The following is a 19,999-nucleotide window of genomic DNA, read 5'->3' as shown; positions in this document are numbered from 1 at the left end:
CTCTAACAGTGTAGTAGTCAAATTTATTAAATCAGCTTAGTCACAAAGTGTGGCTCTAAATATTACTCCACAAACAAAGGTAACATTATGGGGTGAAATCACTACAGACTGTAAACATAAGAAGAAGTGTTGTTGTTGTCCATAGCAACTAATATGAATCTGCCTAACATTTCACAATAAAATGTGAGAAAATGTTAGGAAGATTCTGTTTGTTTGCTATGGACAATATCACCACTTCTAATGTTTAGAAGTTGTATTGTCATTTTCCACTAGGTGTTTTAAAGCAATGTTAAAATGTAACTGCATTTCAAACTTATACTTACACACAACTGGTCTCTCATTTCAGTGGACCCCATTCTTGAACAAAGTCAGTCAGCTCAAGAACTGTAATCAGAAAGGGAGGACACATTAGGGGCCAAATGTAATAGAGTGAGAGTTTCAGAAAGTGAGATACTTGGTAAGGTTTTTCAGGTTTTTTTTTTAAAAGTGGCAATCATTTACACTGCAAAACCAGGTTGATCTTGCTGTGTAAATGATTGCCACTTTAAAAAAAAACTGCAAACCCTTACCAAATCTCTAACTTTTTGAAACTCTCACTCTATTACATTTGGCCCATGATGTCAATTTGTCTCAAGTACCTCCTCCTGTGACAACTTCTACACATGTGTGTTCTCCTACGACTCAGAGAACACCTCAGCCCCGCATGAGCCCAACAACACCACCACCATGCTCCCAGGATCGGGTGTTTTGGAACAGCTGGACCACACAGCAGGCTAATAACCTTGATTGTATGCGGAGGCAAACACAATTCATATGCAGTCTGGCCCATCACCTACTCAGATTAAACCAGAAGACAAGCAGACAAAATACACACCTGACTCGAATGACAAACACCATGGAATTAATGAGTGCTAACAATAATCGAATGCTGGACACTTTTGAATGAATAATAGATGTGAACCAAAGGCTACATCAAAGCTACCTCCATATATTGGACAACAGTCAAGCTATACTACAGAGCATAGGCCCTCATTCCGAGTTGTTCGCTCGCTAGCTGCTTTTAGCAGCATTGCAAACGCTAGGCCGCCGCCCTCTGTGAGTGTATCGTAGCTTAGCAGAATAGCAAACGAAAGATTAGCAGAACTGCTAATAAATAATTCCTTGCAGTTTCTGAGTAGCTCCAGACCTACTCACAGATTGCGATCAGCTTAGTCCGTTTAGTTCCTGGTTTGACGTCACAAACATGCCCTGCTTTCGGCCAGCCACTCCCCCGTTTCTCCTGACACTCCCGCGTTTTTCCCTGACACGCCTGCGTTTTTTAGCACACTCCCGGAAAACGCTCAGTTATCTCCCAGAAACGCACCTTTTCTGTCAATCATTCACCGATCAGCAGTGCGACTGAAAAGCGCCGCAGGATCCACAGCAAAACTGCTAAGTTTTTAGTTAAATAACTAAGCGCATGCGCCATTAGCAACAAATCGCAGCTTAGCGAAAATCGGCAACGAGCGAACAACTCGGAATGACCCCCAAAGTCCGCATCATGGAGAGTCACACAGCGGCCACTAGAGACTTAAATGCAACTCCTACTAATCTGACACAGCACCTAACAACACAACAAACAGATCAGCCTAGCACCAGTTCTGGAGGAACAACACCCTTAGTTTTACCTGTTACCTCCCCACCAAGGCGATCCTCCTGAACACAGACAGACACAACAGGAAATGGAACGTCCAGCTTCAGAGGGAGCCAGGGAAAAAAGAAAAATGAACACTTCTCAGTCTATGTTGAGTGAAATAATAAAAAAAAGGAACCTGTTTTGTGAAATTGAAGGTCAATATTAAGGCTATGTTGTTATTTGTGTAAACATCTTCTAATATTTTTTGTTACCAAACCAAAGAAGATATATATATATATATAAAAAAAAAAAAACTTGTGTTTGAGAAATTACTGTACAGTAGTTTGTGGAAATTTGTTTAAGTATATTACATTATAGAAAAAAGTACCTCAACATATATTACACATGCAGCAGTGGAAAAGGTGTTCTGATTTTAGCTATTATCTTCTAGAAGGTGCAAGATGAATGTTAAGTAGAATGTGATTGGTTGCTATGGGCAACATCTCCACTTCTAACAAAAACACACTTTACTATATTTACCCCTTAGGCTAAGTATTTTTGGTGAGAAGATTTTTTCTTATAAAAACACCTGCTTATTAAGGTGAAACACAGTTGGGTACATTTACTAAGGTGTTTTTGTTTTTTTAACTGGTGATGTTGCTTATAGCAACCAATCAGATTCTACTTAACATTTAGCTAGCTGCTTGTAGAAGATAATATATATAATCTGATTGGTTGCTATGGGCAATGAAAAGGAGAGAAAAAAAAGACTCTTTTGTGGGTGCACTCTTAACTTAGAATTATGTATGAAATATTGAAGATAAATGTAAAATTAAACTTTTATTGATATCACAAAGATAAAATAATCAGTGGTCAAAGAAATAAGGTAACAATCAAAAATATGACAATGAAATTAGTAGCAATTAATGCTGATACTGGGTAATAAAATAATAGATTACGACTGCCGGTGTTGAATCAAAATGTTGTGATATGTAATGGTACAGTCGAACCACAAATGAATACCTGTCCTGCGTTTATATACAAAAAATAGAACAATTTAGAGAAACTTGGATGTTAGGATTAAGGTCATGACACAACCAGCTATTTGTGCAAAAGAAAGGAGCAGTAAGAAATAAGATGGCAGAGTGAATCTGCTGTCAGTGTTAGACACTGAGCATATTGAACCAATCCATGCTCTACTAAACTGAGTCTTCCTCATAGGTCTCCCACTTCACAGGAAGTGATCAAGCCCGGCGGACGGGTAAAACGCATCTTCCGACCTCTTCTCATTCCGGCTGTCCGGAGCAGTGTACGTCTTCCCACACCTGCCTGCGCTCCGTGTCCTTTCCAGTCCAGCGGCAACACACACTCTCCGACTGACAGAGACTGGTTGCAGTACGGGAAGGGACATTTCACCTGTCATCCATTGTCACGGTGGACGTTTTCCTTACCTGCCTGCGCCCTGTGCCTTTCCAGCCCAGCGGCCACGCACAGTTTCAACCAACGGAAATCCATTTCAGTACGTTAAAGGACTTTCCATCTGACACTCGTCGCTGGTAATATCAGTATTTGTTTAATCGATTCTTGCATTCTTTGTGCCCAATAGTAATTCATAATCATAATGGTAGAATTATCTAACTACCGTCTGCACTGACTGGATTATCAGTATTTATCGGCTCCTGCAGTTACTATCGGACAATTTCATGTCATTTACCATGTGTATGCGTTAATTAGCACTAATTTATCGATATATATCATGTTCAGAGTCATTTATGTATTTTGCCTGTGTTTTTCTAACATTGGCAGTTATTTATTTATTTTATATATATTTTTTTCTGCATGCATTCATAGTCCGATAGATACTGTTTGTGTATCTGTTACACTGTTATCTTTTTCTTTGGCTTATACCTTTAATTATAGATACTTTCAGATACTTGCACTCTGCACTAGAATATTATTGTTGCAGAGATCTTTTGGTACATAATATCAATCCAGCTTATCTATTTTGGCACACCACAACCTTTTGGATTAATTTCAGCAATCGCTATTATCAATGATTGTTATTATTAACAGATGGGATATTTTATATGCTCCCAGTGAATGAACCTTAATTTGTCCAACAGGACCGTGACCATTATTCATGCGTTTTTCCTTCCTCTTTTCCGCCTTTATCTATTTTCATGGACTCTCACCACTGATTCAGGGTCATACCCTTGTCTAACATTGGCAGCAGATCCATTCTAATTTCCTTAAATTGTCTTATCCTTGTTATTTCTTCTATCCATGCTGTAAAATTTGTGAACTCTCATCAGTGATTCCAGAGCTTCTGACTACCGTTCACTTTCTCTACTATCAAACCACACTGGAAACGCCCAAAGCCGTCCGATCTTGGAAGCTAATCAGTGTTGGGCTGGGCCAGTACTCAAGTGGGAGACCTATGAGGAAGACTCAGTTTAGTAGAGCATAGATTGGTTCAATATGCTCAGTGTCTAACACTGACAGCAGATTCACTCTGCCATCTTATTTCTTACTGCTCCTTTCTTTTGCACAAATAGCTGGTTGTGTCATGACCTTAATCCTAACATCCAAGTTTCTCTATATTGTTCTATTTTTTGTATATAAACGCAGGACAGGTATACATTTATGGTTCGACTGTACTATTACATATCCAGGGTAATCCCTCACAACATTTTGATTCAACCCCGGCAGCCGTAATCTATTATTTTATTACCCAGTATCAGCATTAATTGCTACTAATTTTATTGTCATATTTTTGATTGTTACCTTATTTCTTTGACCACTGATTATTTTATCTTTGTGATATCAATAAAAGTTGAATTTTACATTTATCTTCAATATTTCATACATTATTCTAAGTTAAGAGTGCACCCACAAAAGAGTCTTTTTTTCTCTCTCCTTTTCATTGCTTTATGTTGCCATACTGACTCGAGGGTGCACCACCAAATAAGAATTAGAAAACTTGGGTTTCTTTCTACCTTTCTATTTTGATATTTATAACAATATTATTATATTCTAATATTAATTATAGACCTGTGCAGTATTCCCCCAAATATATGGTTGCTATGGGCAACATCCCCAGTACAAAAAAACTATCACTTTAGTAAATGTACCCGAATATATATTATGTATGTCGACATAACAAACAATATTGCCCTCATACAAATTGATGAAAGGTTTTTACAAATGAAAAACATTACACATAGGATATTGTGAGACTGTAATGTTTCACATAAACATACATAGCACTTATTATATAGGGTAATATTAAACACTTATTTGCATTGTTAGGGGCGACAATATCAAGACAAAGAAAAAAAATACTTACACTACTTTCAAAGACACAGTGGTGTAAATATACTTACCCTGAGAAATGTTGGTCTATTAATTGCTGCCTTACCTGCCTTCCTACATCTGTACTCTAACTGTCACCAGATGGTACTAACTCCTCTACTTGCTGATTATTATTTTCTTCATCATGTGGCAGATGTTGTTGCAAACACATGTTATGAAGAAAACAGCAGAACACAATTTTAGTCACCTTTAAAGACTATACAACAAAAGGCCAGCAGACTTAGGGCCTGATTCATTCCTGATCACTGCTGTGTGCTTTAGATCAGCGGGCAATCAGGTCCTAACTGCGCATGCATGTGCACTGCAATGTGCACACGCATGCGCAAAAGGCATCGCCAGTCAGCTACAGGATGTGTGAAAAATACAATTGCACAGGCATTCGCAAGGTGATTGACAGGAAGAGGCTGTTTGTGGGTGGTAACTGACCGTTTATTGGGAGTTTCCGGAAGAATGCAGGCATGCCCAAGCATTTTTAGGGAGGGTGTCTGACATCAGCTCCGGCCAGCCTATTGTGATCACACTGTAGGAGAAAGTCCTGGGCTGTGCAGAGACTGCACACAGTTTATTTTTGCAGCTCAGTGTACACATGAGATCTCACACTTGCACAGCGAATTTGCTCTCCCCGTGGGGGCGGCGACTATCTGAACACAGGACTGCAAAGTTAGCAGCCCAGCGATCAGGTCTGAATCACCCCCTTAGTTGTGACCTCTGCCAGCGTGACCCGCAACAACACTCATAATTTAGAGTTTTGATCGCAAACCATCTGCACATTAGTTGACTGGTCTTTATGTCTATTGGTTTAGATGTATTGTCTACCCCTAGGTGGTCTCAACTGAATGTGTGTGCAATCTATCGCACTAAGGGGGTCATTCTGAGTTGATCGCTCGCTAGCAGTTTTTAGCAGTCGTGCAAACGCTAAGCTGCCACCCTCTGGGAGTGTATTTTAGCTTAGCTGAAGTGCGAAAGAAAGGATCACAGAGCAACTATCAAAAAAAAAATTCTGCAGTTTTAGAGTAGCTCCAGACCTACTCAGCGCTTGCGATCACTTCAGACCATTCAGTTCCAGATTTGACGTCACAAACACACCCTGCGTTCGCCCAGCCACGCCTGCGTTTTTCCTGGCATGCCTGCGTTTTTGCGAGCACTCCCTGAAAACGGTCAGTTGACACCCAGAAATGCCCACTTCATGTCAATCACTCTGCGGCGGCCATTGCGACTGAAAAGCTTCGTTAGACCTTGTGTAAAAATATATCGGCCATTGTGAAAGTACATTGCGCGTGCGCACTGCACCGCATGCGCAGACGTGCCAGTTTTTTAATTAATCGCAGCGAACATTTTCAGCTACCGATCAACTCGGAATGACCACCCGAGCAGATTGGGCATGCCAGCAATGCAATAGAAAGCTATAGAGGTGTCTATATGTGTCTGTAATGCATCCAACACCTGCATGAGAAAGTGATAAAAGGTGGGGGTGAGATTCCAATAACTGTGGCAAAGGCAGTCTGAAAGCTATCAGTAGTCATAAAGTGCAAGTATCTATATAAGTGTGTAAGGTATACATCACCTACATTAAATATATTGAAAAGGTGGGCTGTGAGATCCCAATAACTGTGCCAGATACAGCCTGAAACTGCCAGTAGCCAGAAAGTGTAACACAGCCTGGAGTTTATGCAGGCCTGAGACAGAGTGAGAACGGGCTGTCTCAGAGTCTAGGTCCAGTTTGGCAAGGTCATAGAGATGGAAAATGTTGTTTCGTTTCAGCTGGAACATCTGTATGACCCGGTCATCGGCTAATTAGTTCAAACGCCCCCTAAATAAACAAGGCCTGCACAGCCTCCGTGGTACCGGCACAATCTGCTGACCTTGTTCAGTTTCTTGCCCCTGGTTTCTTCCAGATTGGTGGCACAGTCGCAGGAATCCCACAGCACCCAGCACATCACTGCCACACAGCACTTCGTATTTATGTTGTCGGCTGTGAAACGCAATACGAATTGCCCCAACACTGCTGTGTTTATTGTTTAGCAAATTACCGAGATGCATTTTCAGCTGAAAATGCCATCTCAAATCAAAACGAATCAAATCAGGAACGTAAATTTCCCTAACAGTGTGACATACTGTAGCAATAGGAGGCAATCAAGTTGCCAACTGCTGGGATCCAAGCAGTCAGGATACCGATGCCGGAATCCTGGCACCAGGTAAAATACCATCGGTTGGAGTCCTGCCCGCCAACCAGAATCACCACTCGGGTGGTGGACCACGCCACCACAAGAGGGGGAATATAACCCTGTGGCGCCCGAAGGTTGCCACCAGGCCCCAAAGCATTGTGAGTGCAGCAAGCCCACGAGGGGACACACTGCGCTCTCCACCGGTATTCTGGCTTTCAGAATCCCGGCTTCAGTCTCCTGACCTCCGGGATATCACACTGAATCCGTAGCAATTACTAACTCCAACCACACTGCTAACACCAGCCAATCACACACGAGCACTGGCTTTGTCAGCACACTTTACTGGCAGCTACAGCAGTACTTACACTTCTCAACATCCAAGAGATGAGGAGGTGACAAGAGTGAGGGGAGGAGACCCCATCCTCTCCACCGCCGGACCGCCTCCTTCTTTTTGTTACAACCCATGGCCAGTCACAGCACAGCAAACTATAATGAGTCAGTCTAAATTGTTATTGGTACTGCTGATGAATCCGCTGACTGCAGGCCCCACCTTGCTGGGGTCCCTGATGCAGTGCACCGGCTGCACTGCAGGTAGTTCTGCCCCTGGTGTATGAAGTCATCTTCATGATCGTTTAGTTGGTAGGACAATTATTCAATTTGACTGATCTGATGAAAAAGGTAGTGTATATGGCTAGGATATGGTCATTTTCCCTAACATGGGTTTGTGTGTGTTAACAGTATAAATTCAGAACATTGGATCATTAAGGAGTGTTTAAGGAAATAATTTTAGGCGCACAACTTACATATTGATTCTTACACTGCAGTGTCACTTCTCATATAACCATCAGTCAGTTTCTAGGCTTCTGTTTTCCTTTATTATGTCTTAACAATGATACAAAACACATACAGTATAGTAGTTGTCACCATTAGAATAATGATACACATTATTTTGTATCCATCATCTAATAACTAATTATTATGCTTGGTTCAGAGTTTTCAAAGTTTGGGTAAGGTGTTGTCCAAAACCATATACTATAGAATCTTCTTTTGCCATCTTGTGCGTGTGTGTGTGGGGAAGGGGGGGGGTTCTTCGATAGCCAGGCACAATTTCCAATGTCTCTTTGCTGTTTTCTCATGTTGCTGATTGAACTTGTTGCTGAGGCTGAACTACTTCTAAAATGTTGTGAAATTCATCAATCACCATGCATCTTGCCGGTATCTTGGTGCACAATTCTGTTTACCCTACTCGTCTTTTTTTGTATTTCTATGAGCCTCCCGGTTGGCATGCTTTGCTCTTGGAATATGTATATAGATAGGTTTTGCATCCCATTATTCTAATATGCTAATGAGGCATCTTTCTTTCCACTACTGCATGGAGTGTGTTTTTATATTGGAGATAAAGATAAAAGGCTTTTATCATTGTTTCACCACATCACACTGCATGTAAGAGAGTGCTGTAACCACTTTCTTTTGTGTGGTGACAGCTTATGTATGTCTTAAAATTCTATGTTATGCTCATTCCACACATGGTTTGGTTGGCTTACAGCTTGGTGTCTTTGTTAGAAAAGTTTTTGTTTACCCACAGAACATGATATTTATTTTAGTTAAATTGACATCAGATATACTTGGTGGTTGCCATGGGCTATTGATTGGAGTCTGTGGTTATCACTTTGCTGACCTGTTAGGTTTCCTTTTGGAGTATTAAGGGATTGTGGTGTATAGTCTTAATGGGGATAATGACTGGGGTATGTCTAGACATTAGCATCTAGCCCCACTTTAATATTGGCTTGGCAGAGATGTTGGTTGACTGGGTTTCCAGTTGTGCAGTCTGTTATAACAATGCACAGTGCCATCTGGGAACATCCCCATTGATGTCTAATGTTATGAACCAAGTTTTAAGGAAACTTAATTCTCCAATTGTTCAGTTTAGGTTTAAATGGTTTGGGGAAGTTTGTTCTCCCCTTTTATTTGTTTAGAGGATGCCCATTCTCAAAACACTCAATGGCATGCATTTCTCTGGTACGACATTGTAGGATCTCTTTGGTTCTGGGTTACAGTTCCTTACTACCTGGCACTGGCAGGAATACATTGATCCACAGTGGCCACAATGGTACAAGTAGCAGTTGCTAGGCACTCTCTCTTTTGTGTGGCCAGTTTTCTCTGCCCTAGAGGGGGGACTTGAGCTTTTTCCTAGAGGTTAGGTACAGTAGTACTATGCCAATAAAGGTGGATGGGACATTTGCAATTCAGATTGCACATGGAGCGTATGAAACCCCCCCCCCCCCCCCCCATTTGTTTATAATATTTATGGCTAGAGTTAGGCGCTGCAATGTTTCTTGGCCAAAAAAAATGAATGTCTTTTTTTAATACAGAAAGCTCTGAACTTATAATTCCACTCATTGTGTTTGTGTATATATTTCAGGTTGAAGTTCTCAGGTCTAGATTGGTCATAAGTCATTATTGAGTCCAGTAAATCATAGACAGTTGTTATCAGACCAGAAGAGGTGTCTGTTACTAGTCTTCCTAATAATGGGGATGATGGGTAGGATAAGGGCACATTACAACACATTAATGGCTGTGAATAAGAATCTAGGGTCCACCTCCAGCACGGTTTATTTTCTGCTTACAGATAGTCAAACAGGCTGTGGCATGAAATTTATTTCAATAGATTAATTATTGTTAATATTAAATAAACAAAGATCAACCATGCTCAGGAACGCTCACAAATTTAAGATGATTTTATTTATCATAAAACAGGAAACATATAAAACAACTACAGTAAAATCGAAATCATTTCAGTTTAAACATTATACAGATGTGTAGCTTATAGTGTAAGGTTTTAACAGTGTCCTCAAAAATGACATTACTATCTAAATTTCTATGCAACCATTATGGCTGTAAACTTGAAACTTGAAATAAACAATTAGGGGTCAATCCAATTAGGTGCGAGTTGCGAGATGTGGCATAAAACTTGCAGACATTCGCACGAATGTGCGCTTCTGAGAATTCTCCAATCCAATTAGAAAATGCCCACTTGTGGTACTCGCAGCAGAGGGTTGCGAATTGTCAGCCATATGCGATGTGAGAGAAGTACATGAAAAAGTGGGGTGAGCTTCCTTGACCCCAGCCTGATACAGAAGGCTGTTAGTGGTCATAAGGAAAGTACTGGAGATTTTTAAATGGTATTAAATGGTTGGTTTGTGCATTTTTTAAAACAAGTAAAAAAAAAAGTGATAAAAAAACTTTTTTATTTACTTTCATATGAAAAAACTTAAAAATGCAAAAATTTTGGAAAAAATATGTTTTAGGGGTTCCTTGAGGTGACTTTAAATAAATTAAAAAATAATACAAATTTCAAATAAAAATGCTCTAATTTGATTTGGGGTGCATAAAGCAAGCATAATGTAGATTTTGAGGTAATTTGGGATTTTTCTAAGCCCCAAAATATGACATATAATTAATTGACTAATTAAGCTAATTGGAAACCCCCCATTGACTAATTAGTCATTAGGGTGGTGTCCAAGGTGTTCTGCATGGTGTCCTGACATTTTAACCTTAAAATAAGGACTTTTCCTACCATTTGTCACCCTCAGTGAGGTGCGAACAGAAAAATGTGTGTTTATTCTGCCTGGTTCAGTGCGAGTTTCTAATTGGACTGAAAAATGCGAAGTTACAGAGAAAGCGACAATGTGCATCTTGCAACTCACACCTAATTCACACCTAATTGAATTGACCCCTTAGAATGTTAAATACATTGCATATTATTAAGTATGATTGAATTTAATAGTAGGTCCATTTGTTTAACGTAATAAAGTGAAATACATCATTATGCATATAAACTGGGTAATACCACCATTTACTGTAGTTAGCAAATGTCAGTTTATATTTCTTACAAATAATATTGTACAGTCAGTGACTACAAGTTTCCAAATGGTAATCGCTCACCAGAAGGAAGCAACAAATGTAATGATTACATCAATTACGTTAAATTGTACTTACAGTCAGTTTACACAACATAATAAAATGAATAAATGTCCTTTTCTGTCACAGGCTCAATAAACAAATTTTAACTCTGTTAACATTTTGTTTAGAAAGTAAGTGATTTTTGAAACAATGTATATAGCTTATAAATTGAATCTATAGGAAAATTTTAATTAATATAAGATACAAAGAGAGTCTTACAGTACATACATTTCTCTTTTAATAAAAAAAAATAGAAAATAGTTTTGTGTAAAACAAAAAATGTAAAAAAAAGGATGCAGACTTGGATACTACCCAATGTTCAGTACACTGTACTTTACTGTTTTTTATTACCATGTCATGGACATCTAATATGCAGAGAAAAGCTTTGCAACACAGACGGAATACCCCACATTTTCAATTAAAGTTCACCTTAAATTAGTGAACATTATAGTAACTACAATACTGTAATGGGCTTACCATTACTACTTTCTCCAGTCATTGGTAATACAGAACAAAATCTTTTTAAACAGTATTTTGGAGAGTCTTCCTTCTCCATCCATAGTGAGACGTCAACAGTGCAGATAAGAAACATATTAATAAACCACTGAGACAATCAAACTAAAATTTATTCTGTGTAGTGTTGTGTTTTCAAAATTTGTTGCCCTAAAACTTAATGGATTAATAAGCTTTAAATCATAATATGTACAGTTGACAAATCAAAACTGCCTAGCCTAGCCCAGCAACATTGCGCCATAGTCTTGGCTGTATAAATAGGTAGCTATATTAGTAACAAGATAAAAGATAATCTAAAGTTCAGGGCACATGCTCATAGGTATGTGACAGGACTCATTTATTTTGACAGAGTGGGGCTGTTGTTGCTCATACAGAAGTATAGCATTTTAGCAATATTATAAAGTTATAAAGTAAGGTTTCAAATTACAAAAAAAGAAGATCAATACTGAGAGACTATGAAGCCAGAAAAGTAGTTCCTGAGAACTTTTTCAGATATACTTATGAAATAACTAATAAAATAACATTGAATATGAATAAGGAACATGTATTGCTGGTAATGCAACTGAGAAAAATGGCAAAATACTGCAATCTGTGACAACCAATTTACCCAACAACAAATAACTCCTAACACATGATTGCTAGATATTGATTCAAATAAATACAACAAATACAGTGTTTATGACTTTATGGGAGCGATGTTTCAAATCTTCTAAAGAGGGTAAATGGAGAAGTTGCCCATAGCAAGCAATCAATGTCTATCTCCGAGGTTCTCAAACACGGTCCTTAAGGCATCCCAATGGTCCAGGTTTAAGTTTATCTATGCTTGGCCACAGGTGACTTAGTTAGCACCTTAGTCAATTTGATCTAACCATCTGTGCTGAGCCATGAATATACCTAAAACCTGGATCATTGGGGTGGCTTGAGGACTGCATTTGGAGAACCCCTGGTCTAGCTATCATTTATCTATTATATTCTATCAAGTGATATCTAGAATCTGATGTGTTTTGGGCAATTTCTCTGCTTGTGCTCTTTTATGAATGCAATGTGCCCTTTATATAGCCCAGAGGTTCTCAAACTCGGTCCTCGGGGGCACACACAGTGCATGTTTTGCAGGTAACCCAGCAGGTGCACAGGTGTACTAATTACTCACTGACACATTTTAAAAGGTCCACAGGTGGAGCTAATTATTTCACTTGCGATTCTGTGAGGAGACCTGCAAAACATGCACTGTGTGTGCCCCCGAGGACCGAGTTTGAGAACCACTGATATAGCCTATACCTCGAACATTACATTCAAATTAATTAGGGAGACAATAAATTCTGTATAGTACAGAAAAAGCACACTTACAGACAAAATAAATATCTAGACATACAGTAGTTAAACACAATTGCAGCATAAAAAATTTAGGAAATTGTAAAATGTGTAAATAATCCATTAATCTATTATTGCAAATGTGTATTGTTTGTGAAAGTCTTGTGTTTTAAAATTCCAATAGGAGACGAATATGCTAATGCATTTGATAGATTCTATCTGTATGCACGTACAATATATAATAGTATAATCTTAACCAATGTAGTCAATACATTTATGTGTAAATTTGGAATACCAAATAAAAATATGTGTATAAAAATATAACTACTTTTGCTCCTGCTATTAGCAGTGACTTCCAAGGCTTACACTATATGATAGATACAAATACATGATAAAAAAAGTACTTAAACTTTATGAAGTTACTTTCTGATTAAATCATATTTAAATATCTAGAATATTTTATATCTGTAGATTCTAAGCACAATGGGAATCATCCAATGTAGGATGTGCTACAAAAATTCTCCATAGCTCTTCAAGGGCTAAAATTTGATGACACAGTTCTTTAGCGTCTCTCTTGTTCTATAAAAAAAGAAAGATCAACATATAGGTTACATCTTGTTGCGTCAAAAGTATATCTAGGATATACAGGAAAATAAAGTACTGCTTACGTAAAAAGCTCTAGGAAATGGGATATATTGTTTCAGGCATGTTTATAGTCCTGTCCTTTACTATTTAAAAGTCCCACTTCTGCTTTATTCCTATATTTCATTCTACTGAAAGACTACTGCCAGAGTGACACATTAAGTGGGGGTAATATATGTATCAAACCTTCTTCAGAGAAAAAGTGGGAAAGTTGCCCATCGCAACCAATCAGTTTATATGTATCATTTATCCAGCACCTTCTATAAAATGACAGATAGGTTGCTTTGGGCAACTTCTCTACTTTTGCTTTTTAGATTTAATACATTTCGCCCATATGACTTTATCAGCAAGGAGATGCTGGTCCGGTGACCATTCCTGGCTGTGGAGGGCAAAACATAGTGGGATGTGAGCCTCATGTGTTTATATGTGTTACATATGAGATATATTCCAAGAATATTGGGAGTAGTTCTTCAATACATAATCAATAGGAATAAATATGATCCCGAAGACTGTGAATCAATTAATAAACTGTCTGGACATCAAGAATTACACATGATGATATGATGAATTACTATTATTATTATTATTATTCTTCATTATCTGACTATATGAGTGCCGAGCCCGTACAAAGGGATATACAGGGACATGACATGTGGATAGAGCGAAACCCAGGAAATGAAACTTCTATCTGTCTGTCTGTCTGTCTGTCTATCTATCTATCTATCTATCTATCTATCTATCTATCTATCTATCTATCTATCTATGTATCTATCTATCTATCTATCTATCTATCTATCTATCTATCTATCTATCTATCTATCTATTCTAATTTTGGCTCAAGTATACACATATGCCTCATAGAACAGCCTCTTCTTTTTTTATGATGAACAAGCCCCTGGATAATGTCAGTCTTTTTGGTAAGCCCAGTAACATAGGTATTTTTGAGCAAACAAAATCTGATCAACAAACAATTCTTAAAACAGAGAACATAATATAAATACTTTTAAAATATGAAACATTTATACATGCATACCCTGTGATGCCTATGCTTTATCACTTGTGGTGCATTCTAAAAGAAATAAGAGAAACAGAGACTGTTAAATAATCTAATCTACAACAGTAATAAAGACACAGGTTAGTAAACTGAGGTCCACCTCTATTAAAATGCATTATGAAAGATGAAAGTCTTGTGTAATTAACAGCTGATGGCTGCTTATGAAAGAGGTGGTTCATGAATATGCATTTTCCAGCTTCTCCCAGAACAATTATTGCCAAAATAGTGAACTCAAGGGACATGCCAGATGTTTAGGTGTTACAAAATAATGTTAAAATGTAAAATTGGTAACATCGTGTCCTGCACTAACATCAGTCCTGACAATAGCATCCTGCTGGAAATAATAATAATAATAATAATAATAATAAATTATTATTATTATTATTATTATTATTATTACTACTGCTTTGGGATAATTACAGTATGTTAGATAGTACAATAAGAGAATAGTCCATCATTAAGGTAGCTCTTGCCTCTTACACCTAGTAAAACAATAAAAAGGCCCTTGCGCCAAACTTGTTCCAGATGTATGGACCTTTTTATTGTTTTACCATTTGTTTCTACAAGGTTGTGGTGACTTTGTATATATTGGGTTTATGCTGCCGTTCTAAATCAGCACCCAGGTTTTTAGTACATCCAATTATATCGTATATACATTGGTAGCTCTTACACCCCCTAAAGAGTATCAGAATTACCTATCACTGCTGCATTGTGTAACAACTGCTTTAAAATAGTTAAACACTTTACCTATGCATCATCATACATTAGTGTTTTACAGTTCATTGCATAATTGTAAATGCCACCACTGAATCATGCTCAAATCATGTACAAATGTTTAAAATTAAAACTCACCTGTAATGTGTTGTTGCAGTTTCTCTCTAAGGTCATAGTTGTGTGGTTTACTAATGTCAGCTTTGGCATTCTCATTGCATGATGATAGATGCTGGGCACAATATGTGATGGCTGTGAAGACAGAAGAGGTACAGTATAAGTATTGTTCTTACAGGAACATAATTGGTAAATGTTTCCTTTCTAAAACACAGATGGCGATTATTGATGGTTATTACATTATATATATATATATATATATATATATATATATATATATATATAATGAATTGGTGCATTGGTTGGTCTAGTCATGGATGAATTGTATATCTCACTTAATGGTAGTATGTGCATTTCCCCTGATTGTATGTTGGTACTATTGTATGTTGGTACTGTTATTATTATTATTGTTGTTATTATTATTATTATTATTATTATTATTAGTAGTAGTAGTAGTAGTAGTAGTAGTAGTAGTAGTAGTATCATCATCATTGTTAAAAACAAAATTGCAGCTTATAATTGGAATCAAAACAGTAGCAAAGCAATACTGGGTAACTACAGACAGACAAAGAGGTAAGAGGGCCCTGCTCTTAAGCCTGCAATCTATAGGGAAATAGACATTGATACAAGAGAAAATATGTAAAGTTATGTGTGGACTATATAGCAGGAATGTTATTGGATAGGATAGCTTACAGAAGTTATCTGGGTGGTTCTGGAATATGATAAGCTTGCCTTAGAAGGTAAGATTTCAGGGAATGCTTGAACGTTTAGAGCAGGGGTTGCCAACCACGGTCTTTAAGGCACACTAACAGTCCAGGTTTAAGGATAGCCATACTTAAGTTGAGTATAGGTTACTTAAAAAGTACCTCAGTTATTTTGAGTTACCCATCTGTGTTCAATCATGGATATTACTAAAACCTGGACTATTAGTGTGCCTTGAGGACTGTGGTTGGGAAACAATGGTTTAGAGACTAGATGGGAGGGCATTCTGCAGAGTGGGTGCAGCCTGAAGAAAGTCCTGTAACCATGAATGGGAGCAGGTAATGAGTGTGGATTAGAGAGGCAGATCTTATTCTGTTATTATTATTATTTTTATGATCCGTTTGCTAGACTAGTTCTCATATTTTAAACCTATAAGCTTTGCACACCTCAAAAAATAACTCCAACAGCAATAAATAGCTAATATAATAAAGGAGAAATAGTGTACTGCACTAAATCTATAGCTGATCCATACTAATCGCTTATAGGTAAAACATATATATGGATGAAGCGCTTGTATGTGTAGTGTATTGTGAAATTGAGTCAAATGCTTAAAATAAAATTGAAAAACAAGGTTAAAAGCATTTACAAATTCAAGGTGCTTCTTAGATAATGTTTAAAGCTCTTTTGTGGTCATTTGTAGAAGTCCTGATAAAGTCAGAGTATGTATGGTAAATACTGGCTGCTCACATATGTTAGACAGCTTTATTTTTACACTACAATTTAGTTCAACACGATTTTCCCCAGTTGCATGCTTTTTTGCTTTGCTTTTTTGCTTTCCTTAAAAACATGAATCAAGCCCTATCTCTCTCCATGCTTTGGTAAATACCCCCTTATGACACACAAAATGCATTAATTCTCTGCTCAGCCACAGACAGATTTTGGGTTAAAAAAGGGACTTAAAATGGGACTTACTTTGTACTTTGTAAGTTCAACGTCCAGAAAACCACTTTTGGTATTAATTACAGTCTATATGAAGGTAAAAAAAATTGGGACATTTATTTAGAATCATACAGAAGCATAAGGTACAAAATTAAATCAATAAAAGCACCACTTAAGCAAGAATTACCAAAAGTTAAAGTATGTTTAAAAAACAAAACACTTTTACATACTGTAGCAATAGAAAATGTGCATCAGATATATCATCAAATAAAACAATGCTTTAAAACTATATAATGCAAGATGATGATGTCATACAACATTACGTTGCTAAAAATATGTTGCAAGATGAAGTACAGTAAATAATTATGGAGTTAGAATTAAACGCAGATGATATTTGAATAGATTGCAATAAAGTTGTTTTACATACCTCATTGCCAACGGTGATACTAAAGTAGATATTCTCATAATTGGCACAGATTTCATCCCTTGACTTTACAAAAAGAAACACAATTATTGCTATCATATATTACATTAACTGGTTTACACAAGTGATGCATAATGGCTTTTTACTTTAAACAATCAATACTGTTACCCAGTGGTGCAAGTAGAATTTTTTTCTTAGTGGTCACACAAAACAAGGGGAGTGGCTACATGACAATAGGGGCATGACCACATTATCCACACCGTAATGCCCCTTATACATTATGCCAAATACCGTAATGCCCCTTATACATTATGCCAAACACCGTAATGCCCATTAAACATTATGCCACACACTGTAATGCTTATTACACATTATGCCACACACCATAATGCCCATTACACATTATGCCAGACACCGTAACACCCATTACACATTATGCCACACAACGTAATGCCCATTACAGATTATGCCACACACCGTAATGCCTTACATATTATTATGCCACACACAGTTAAGCCACTGACACCATTTTATGTCCCACACACACAAAAATGACTCTTATAAATTATGCCCCAGAGGTGGGCTGTAATGGTACTTCATACCACCCTACTTTCAGCACTGCTGTTACCAATGCAAAACAAACAGTCCATGTAGCCATTATATAGTACTGCATGCAAAAATATGAATTATTATTATTATTATTATTATTATTCATTATCTGACTATATGAGTGGTTTTCATGATTACTGTTAATACTTTGATATATTTGGGAATTATTGTTGTATACTTACTTCGTAGACATGTTTGAAAATGACATTGTTATAAGTGTCTTTAACAGCTTCTACTAGTTGTGTTTTATAAATAGTTGTGGCTTGCTCTGTAGTTCTTTGTCTTCTAGTAATAGGATGGCTATGTAGTGTCATCAATGCTATTCCAAACTCCACAGCGAGGGTGAGGATGAATCTGAAAGAAGCTGCACAAAGAGACAAGTCATTTACATCTGGCATGGTGATGCCTGCTCAGTCACCTGCAAAGCAGTGTAAAAGCCATTCTCACCCATGGCTTGAGGTCCTCTAGAATGGATCTGTCTTCCATTGCCAATGATGAATGGATGTATATATACACCTTAAGGCTTTACCGCCTACAGGTGACTTATCCTGGTTTCCAGTGTAAGAAAGTATGATTAATGTGTATGTGTCATCAATAAATTCACATAAAGTGTCTGTAGGCTACTTTAAAAAAACATTTTCATTAACAGAATTTAAATATCAACTTTTATTGTTTTCTGGAAAAGGTGCATCCCAAATGTGATGGTGGTAATGACTCCGAGAGGAGAGCTTCAGTATCAGTTTCCAGAGCACTCCCTGGCAACTTATCTCCATGATAATTCTGCTATCATCCATCGACTGAGCATCCTAGTCTGTAGTCAGGAGTCAGAGGTACACAAACACCCATAGAGTACACAGTATGTTACTGATATCTGGCAGTGTGTTCACTTCACACACAACTAAATGTTAATACATTATACAATTAAATGTTAATACATAGCATGCAGACAGTATGGCTAGCTGCAGTCATTTAATAACGATAAAACAATAATTTTTACAAAATCTGCAAACCTGAATGACTTAATAAACCCTCCTGATTCAATATACAACAGTCATCCTGTCATTTATGACGTGTGCAAAAAAAAATGTATTTTAGAATTATTTTCTGCTATTACAGGGCATAAGAACAATATTATTATTTATTATTTTTACCACCATTTAGGAGGATTATTAGATTATGATATGAAACCTATTATTGCAATAGGTCAAAACCTGTTATCAGTAGATTTTTACATTTGAACATTATTTTAAACAAAAAAACCTAAGTGCCTATACCATAGCACTACATAATGCCAGGAGACGACTGCACTGTGCGGGTCATTCCGAGTTGATAGTAACATAGTAACATAGTATCTAAGGTTGAAAAAAGACAATTGTTCATCAAGTTCAACCTATTTGTGGTCTCCTATGCAGGATTATTTTGTCTAAAATAAAATTTTGACTGATGCTGATGTCTACAGTTAAGTTTTATCCCTCTTTTTATAATAACTATAGTGCGTGAGTATGCACCAAAACCCTGGATATCCTTACCTATTAGGAATTTATCTAACGCATTCTTAAAGGTGTTGACTGAGTCAGCCATTACAACTCCCTCAGGCAGGGAATTCCAAACACGTATCGTCCTTACCATAAAAAAGCCTTTACGCCGTATTGTGCGGAATCTCCTCTCCTCTAACCTGAGCGGGTGTCCACGAGTCCTATGTGTTGATCTAACCAAAAACAGGTCCTGCACAAGATCTGTGTATTGTCCCCTTATATATTTGATCGTTAGCTGCCGTTGTTTAGAGCGCAGCGATCAGGCAAAAATTTGGCATTTCTGCGCATGCGTATGCACCGCAATGCGCAGGCGCATCGTACGGGTGC

General features: G+C 37.5%; 1 pseudogene; it reads left to right on the top strand.

The window, feature by feature from the left end:
• Positions 1 to 3,959: 3,959 nt before the first annotated feature.
• On the top strand, positions 3,960 to 4,078 carry LOC134949555 (5S ribosomal RNA; annotated as a pseudogene).
• Positions 4,079 to 19,999: the final 15,921 nt, after the last annotated feature.

The sequence above is a fragment of the Pseudophryne corroboree genome, chromosome 1 (assembly GCF_028390025.1).
Source record: "Pseudophryne corroboree isolate aPseCor3 chromosome 1, aPseCor3.hap2, whole genome shotgun sequence".
Lineage (NCBI taxonomy): Eukaryota > Metazoa > Chordata > Amphibia > Anura > Myobatrachidae > Pseudophryne > Pseudophryne corroboree.
Note: the sequence above shows the minus strand (reverse complement) of the source record. Positions and strands in the feature narration are given on the sequence as shown.